The following is a 7,394-nucleotide window of genomic DNA, read 5'->3' as shown; positions in this document are numbered from 1 at the left end:
GTCCTGAGCTGAGGGGGTTGCTGCAGGACAAGTGGCTCTGAATAAGTACCTAAGAAACCAGAGAGCAAAGGCAAACACTAAACACTGCAATAAATGATAAATAATGGCTCCATCTTTATCCTATATAAATCTACAGAAATTTTCTTATGTAAGCAGAAGGGGATCAGGAATCTTTGGGAAGGAAAACATGTTGAGTAATTGCAACCTTACAACTAAAAGCCAATTTTGAAGTGGCCTCATACTGCATAACAATTTCCTTTTGCTTTCTGTGCTTGCAGGATGGGTGCTGTAGAGGGAAGCACAAGCAGGCTGCATCCTGATGTGAGCCTCAGGGTATTGCACAGCCAATAATATACAGAGGCTCAAGAAATCCATCTGAAGCACTTTGCAAAATCTTTCTATTCAACTTACGTTTTTTCTCCATTTGGGGGATTTTCTGGAGGTGATGATTTTCTCTATAAAATTGATTATTTTTGAAGTATTACCACAAAGTTTACCAATCATTCGTCAGAGCTTTCTGACAGCAATCTGCTTCATTCCATTCTTGGACTCTAATTGAAAAACAATGTAATTTAAAATGCCAGAAGCAGATTAAAGTCAGCAGTTGTCAGAACTCCATTCTTTTAAGGAAAAAATTAAAATGATTACTAGCCACTACCTTACTCCATTCATTTTTTCCCTCTTCCCTATTGAATAATATGGTACTGAGAACATATAGCACTCACAAGCAAAATGAAGATAGACATCCTGTAACAGATTTCAGAACTATCCTTGAACTAGAAGCATGAAGAAGCAGATGAAACACTGAAATGCACTCTGAATTTTAATGGATGCTTTTAAAATAATCTCTATTCAGAGATAATATTGTGTGGAAAATTCACTAACAGGAAAACAGCTTGTAGTGATGTCTCATATGTGAAAATAAGCAGAAAAGCAGCCACAGGAACAAGGAAAGGAACAGTCCTGTGAAGACATTCTTCTTCCATTTCAAAACCTCTGCTTCTCCCAGGGTTCCTACATTGGCAGAATGTTCCTACAATGGCAGAACAGTTGCACCTGCATTTCCTTGCATAAAGAGTTATTTTAAATTCAGAATGGGGACAGTAAAAACAGTGGCAGCCTAAGAGTGTTTCCTAAGGAAAGGGGAAGACAAGACATCAAGTACTACAACATCTGACTTAAATCCAGAGAACAACCTCTCTTGACAACTGTCAAAAGTCTTCAATAAGGTTGCACTGCCTAAAATGACTGAATGTCAGAGGAATCTTTGCAAATAAAATATCCAAGGATTTTCTGGTGCTTGCCTCTCCGTGGATGATCTGTGAAATGAATTTCACCCTGAGAGCTGCAGTGGTGCCAACAACAATTATTCCTGGTTTATATTTACAGCTAGTTCTTTTGTCCAGCACCCACAGTGCATACTGTGAACTTCAGCAAAGAATACTTTGTATGCATAGATCAGTGTGCAGCCCAGGCTCTGCTGGGTGGTATGTAGGTCTTTCGAAAGGACATAAAGTCAGAGCTTTCAAAAGGACATAAAGTCAGAGCAAGAAAGTGCCAAGAGTAGGGAATAACAGTATGTCAGCCAGACCACTCTGGAAAAGCAGGTTTTCAAATAAAATCTGGCCTGATTTGCATCATCAGGACATAGCTTTACCCTAAGCAATGTTTGAAGCAGCCAGTTTGAAGCAGCCAGTTCCAGTCTGTTCCTTCTGGAATATCCATGAGCCAGAGTTGTTTCCTGGGAAGAGACAAGAAAGGTGATACAACATTCCGCTCTTTCTCTCTGCAACGCAGACATTCTCAGCTCTCTGTCTACAAGACACAGAGATGCCTTGTCTGGGAAATGTCACCATAAAAAGCCAGATAGGTTAGCTCACAATTTTGCCACCACCAGTCTTGTGGCAGCTGGCAGAGATTACTTCTCATTTCCATCTTAGAAAACATTATTTAGGAAGTTGTCCCCTTGCCTACACACAGTCAGTCCTGAAAATTCACAGAGAAGGCAATTGTTCAGACCTTCAAAAGGTGTTTCCAGGTGGGTACTCCACACAGCTTCCTTCGCTCCCTGCTCAGGAAGGACTGAGGTATCCACTCTGTATTAGGTGGTTACATGGGATTGCAACACATTACAACAGTGGGTTCATCTTGCTCTGTCTTTTGCCACAACCTTGTCTTGATCAGGTAAGTAATCAAGCCTGTCAGTCTGTCCTAGAGTCAGTTTCATCTGGATACAGCCCCATATTACCCTCCAAATCATTCCCTTTCTTACAAATGCAGAGATTTATTTTTGTGAAAATATATTTTCTGAAATTTAATCTCTTTGAGTACTGAGAACCAAATTTTGCAAAGGGAAGGCAAATGAGAACATTTTAGCAGGTAATAAAAGGATGATCAAGCTCATGGGTTTTCTCATCAGGAATCCTTGTCTTGTGGCTGAATGATTGTAGATACTAATCATCCAAAATAGTGTGGTGTCTTGCATTCCAATGACAGAATTGTTATTGTGCAGATAATACTTCAGGCTGCATGAGAGAATGTGGTTTAGTAGGTCATGCCCTCAAGGGATATTTTTAATGGGAAATAACTTTTATAAAACCAAAAATGAGTTAGTAAGATACTAATTCCTCACACTCTTCTGCAGTGAGAGCACCCAAAGGCACTCTAACATTGACTGCTAATTTTTGATTCTGTAAGCATAATTTTGCATCATGCTTAAGACTAAATTAGTTCACAGCATCTTCTTACACTTCATATTTTTGTAGGCATTACCTGTTTGTTTAACTCTAGTATTTCATGGGAGATAATGTGCCTCATACCACAGGTCTCCATTGTAACATCTAGACTCTGCTGGAGCATCCTGATGACCAGTGACATTCTCTGTTTATTGCTGTGTGAATCAACTGGTTCCACTTCAGCAAAGAGCAGTTTGTGGCAATTGTAAAAGTCGAACACTTGAGAATTACCTGATACTGAAAATGACAAAAGCATCATTAGCCCTGAAGGCTTCAGCTCACAGATGGAGAGAGCTCTGATGCCATCTACAGAGAAAACACAGGAGGGAATGAAATAGGCAGGCATCTTCTGCGTGGTTTCAGGCCAAGCAGCATGAGGTTTGGCCAGGAATCCTTTGGATTTCTGGTATAAACTAGTGAGCCCTCATGTCTGACCCAGTGTGGTCCTGTTGGCAACCTGTAGTCAAATCTGGCATTCAGAAAACTTCCATCTGGTGTCTTCCCTGGAAGAGATGCAATAGTCATTCAAGTATGAATGACACTTGAAGAGACAGATGCCTCTTCCAGAGGCTATGAATGAGCTGCCACAGTACTGCTGCTGCTGCCTCTGGCAGATGAGGGTAGGACACAGAGACAGACCTTCCAGCCATAACTACCTTCTTCCAATTTCTCCTCACTGCCTACAGCAACAGCGGATCTCCTTGAGACAGTCAGGGGGTGCAGCTGTTACTGCTCTTGATGGTAAGAAATTGAGGCAGCAACAGTTTCCAGGAGGTGAGAGTTGCTGGTGAAAAAAATGAAAAGAAGGGTGCCAAAAAAAGTAAGTTATTTTAAAACACCTGAGTGAACACTTTGCCTTATCCCTGTTCAGACACAAGGGCCAGGGCAAGATTTGAGATGTATTTTTAAGCAGAAGGATATATCCCTGGCACCCAGACACTTCTGAAGTGTCTTTACAGAGCTCAAACCCAGTCTTTGGACTGAGGACATGCTCTTTCCTTTGCCTGGACTCTGCTGCTCAGAGACCATCTTGGCTGTGGAGCCAACATACCTCAGCCAGGCACTGCCTGGAGAAATGAAGAACAGAAACAGCTCTGCCCCAGAGCTATGGGGTTAGATAAGAGAGTCTTGATACTAAACAGACTGAGCACAGAGGCAGTATGACACACCCAGATAAATGATAAGGCAGAAACACTGTGATGCAGCTGGCAATGCTGGAGCTACAGGGTACAGTACCAGGAGGAAATGCCAGGACAATCACCAAGGGTCCCTTACAGAAAGCAGGCAGCTTGAAAGGGGTCTGCCTGAAAACAGCCCTGAGCCCAAAAACTGTACTAAATATTGACAGCCATCTGAGGGCAAAAGGAAGAAAAACTGAAAGGTGTAAGGAACTCTAACTGGTAGGACTGTGTAATTCACTATTCACATATGATCATTATTCAACTCTTCCTAAACTTTCCTCAGGTAATGAAGGTTTTCCTGTCCCCTTAGCAAAGCATTCAGCATTTGTCAGTGATAATGTGTTGTCCATTAAATTTGGCTGGAGAGTCATTTGGCTTTCTCAGGTTTCAGAATAGTTCTTGACTCAGTTTTGGTTTACATGTTTAATGAGGTTTTCAATCCTGCTCTCAGTTTGGTTTTCCAAAGTCTAAGATTGCCGACAATAATTATTCATATCCTTATGTCCTTGTGTTCTTCTTCACACTCCTGGGTATAATTCACAGATTAGTCAGTTGGTCATAAAGTAAGGGACAGAATGGCCCTTTCATACATGCCCCAATGATAAGCAAAAGAATTCCTCTCTGGGTAACTCCTGAAAGGACATTTCATTTGTCTTATTGACACCAAAGAGACAAGGGAAACGGGAAAGACTCACTTTCTGCATTTCTCAGCAAAGCCCCTCACTGGCTGAAGAACAGTTATGTCTGGAGAATTGCTTTTCTAGCCTTGTGTGTGGTCAATGCATCTGACTGCTTCATAAATACTTTCAGGGAACATTCCAACATTTGTGGGAGAAAAAAAAAGCCACACAAAAAAAGGCCCACAAAATACCCCAAACAAACAAACAAAGCCCAACAGAATCAAGTGTTTATTTTCTAGAGATATCATGTACTGGAGTTCTTTCATAATGGCTATTTCTGTTGTACCAGATGACTGGTGGAGCATTAATCAGCTTATCTGCTGGCTTCTGTGTGCTAGAGTGGCATTTTCTCATGCTATTACTATTGATCCATTACCATTCCATTAGCTTACAGAACTGACTTATGGAGCACTTTAAAAATAGGAAAAGTAGATACTACATAAAAGTGCCCTCTGTTTTTATTAATACACTAGAGCTAAATTCTCAAGGATTGACACTACTGATGTACAAGCAACTATACCTTGTCTGCCACTTAGCCTTGTAGGTATGTGATTCATCTTATTCCCTGTGGAGATAGTGCTGACCTGATATGGGATGTCCATTGCTTTCAATAATATCTTTTGGTTTAATACTAACAGATAAATTAGCTGTAGGATTACAGAACACATGGAGTCTAATCACACTATATTCTAACTTTAACAATATTTACAGTTTTCAGCAAGCCACTTCCTCTGTCAGTTCCTGCTCTAGCAATCACAGTGATAAAAATTATCTAGTGAAGAATTTTTTTACACAGCCTACTATGGACAAATAATTTGGGAAACAAAAAAGTTTTTGAGCCCCAGAAATTTTCCATATGCTAAATTCCACTGATGTCCCAGGAATATGATCAATCCCCACGGTTTACATTTTGACAACAAGGATCTAAATAAGCACCAGCTCATTCATAAGTAGGACTGGCTTTGAAAAGAGGTGAAGTGGTAATTTTAGAAAAATCCACACTGGCTCAGTAACAGTGACAAAGTGGCCCCATTTGCACCGACTGGTTCAGAGAGTAGAGAACAAGTCAGCCCCACGGCCCGTGTAGTACACAGCCTGCACCCCTGCCCGCTCCCGTCTACCTCTGCCCCTTCTGGAGAGAAACCCCACTAGCAGGGCTGGGACACCTTCCCGAGCACAGAGGCGAGAGCAAAGAGGAGACCCCGGGGTGGAGAGCACTACCTTGTCTCACCTTGCCCCTGGTCAGTCGCGTGGTGTCGCCTGGGTAGGGCTTGGCACAGGAGATGGGAGGGAAAAGGGGGGCAGGTACTTACTGCGTCCAGGCACGGAGGCAGCAGATACATGAGATATCCTTGCAGAGAGGGGGATTTGCTCAGCCTCAGGGCTCCCAGCCGGCCAGGGAAGACAACACTTCGGTGAGCAGCTTTGCTGCTGACACAAAATTGATTTTTTTATGACTCAGTAGGAGGACAAAATAATACATTTAATTTTCAGCTATGGGGAAGAAAACCACATTTGCCTGTTTGACAGAGGTCACTGAGCCTACCTTCCTTGCTGAGGCTGTGAAAGAATAAAACTGCTTTGTGCAGTGCGGTGTGACAGAGTGCCAAAGAGATCCCTCTGACAAGAGCAAGGAGGAAGCTCTGTCATGTCTGCCCCAGACACGTGCAGCACATTTGATTCACCCTTTTCCTGCAGCTTAGGCACCCACTGACACCAGTGAGGTTAACTGCTAGCAAGTCAATTTGCATTCATTTCAGACCTGAGAAAAATAATGGGTGTATGGAGCATAGTGGTAGTGAATGCAGCCCAAAAAGATGGGTGACTGACACAGCTGTTAATAAGTTAAATGAAATTGGCTCTACTTAAACTCCACATTCTCTCTCTCAGCCAAATGTGCTTATCACAGGGTATACCTTAGGAAGAGGATATAGTTTGCTTCTTAATTTGTACACAACGTGCCAATATAAAATCTATCAGAACCTTAGTGAGTGTGGTCAGGAGTCACAGGTTTTATGAGCTTCCAAGATAAAGCTTGGTCTCTCTTAAAATGAATAGTGCCAACAAACAGGCTTTATTCTTGACTGTCTTCCTGCACCACTTACCAGCAGTTCTGAATACAACCCTTTATTACTGTAAAAATGACTGCAGATAGCTCCCAGAAATGGACTCTCAGGGGCATGAGGAATGCATATCCTCCTTTTTAAACTGTATAAGGATCTTCCTGATTTGTAAATTGCGCCAAAAAAAAAAAAAAAAAAAAATCTATCTATCTATAAAATGAGGTAGTCTGGGAAAATAGGCCTGAGACAAATTTGAATGAAAGTGGTTATTAACACTGTGGCTTCAGGGAACAGATAAAGAAAATAGAATGGATTTTGTAAACTCATTATACTTTGTCCATAGCTTTGACAGTGTCTGTTTAATTCCTTGCACACCTGAAGAAACATCTTTACCTCTATGGAGATCATTCATATTAAATGAATAATTAGTTTGTTCTGTTGCTTCAGTTTTTATTTAAAATATAATTCATAGGCAAATTCCATATTCCTGCTAGATTTATGAATTATAAACCATACACTAAATCCATTTTATTTAAACCAACAAATTTTCTCTTTCAAAAGATAGGAGCTCTTCTGCACTATAAGAACACCTTTAGCAATATCTAAGTAGGCAAATGATAATTACTCTGGGGTTTTTTTTGTCAAGCCTGTGAATCTGATGCACACTAATTGGAGTTTTTTGTACAAGTAAGTAAAACTTCATTCTTCAAAGTGCTGAACAGCTTGCCTAATGCC

General features: G+C 41.2%; 1 long non-coding RNA gene across 1 annotated transcript; it reads right to left on the bottom strand.

Annotated features, from left to right (window-relative positions):
• Positions 1-810: 810 nt before the first annotated feature.
• On the bottom strand, positions 811-6,019 carry LOC121659716. The gene is made up of 2 exons (XR_006014427.1): positions 5,910-6,019; positions 811-1,741 (listed from the first exon to the last, which is right to left on the bottom strand). It is a non-coding gene; the product is annotated as an uncharacterized LOC121659716 (long non-coding RNA).
• Positions 6,020-7,394: the final 1,375 nt, after the last annotated feature.

The sequence above is a fragment of the Corvus kubaryi genome, unplaced genomic scaffold, assembly GCF_017639235.1.
Source record: "Corvus kubaryi isolate FWS band 111438036 unplaced genomic scaffold, C.kubaryi_AGA036_p1.0 137, whole genome shotgun sequence".
NCBI lineage: Eukaryota > Metazoa > Chordata > Aves > Passeriformes > Corvidae > Corvus > Corvus kubaryi.
This window is presented reverse-complemented; position numbering and strand designations above follow the sequence as displayed.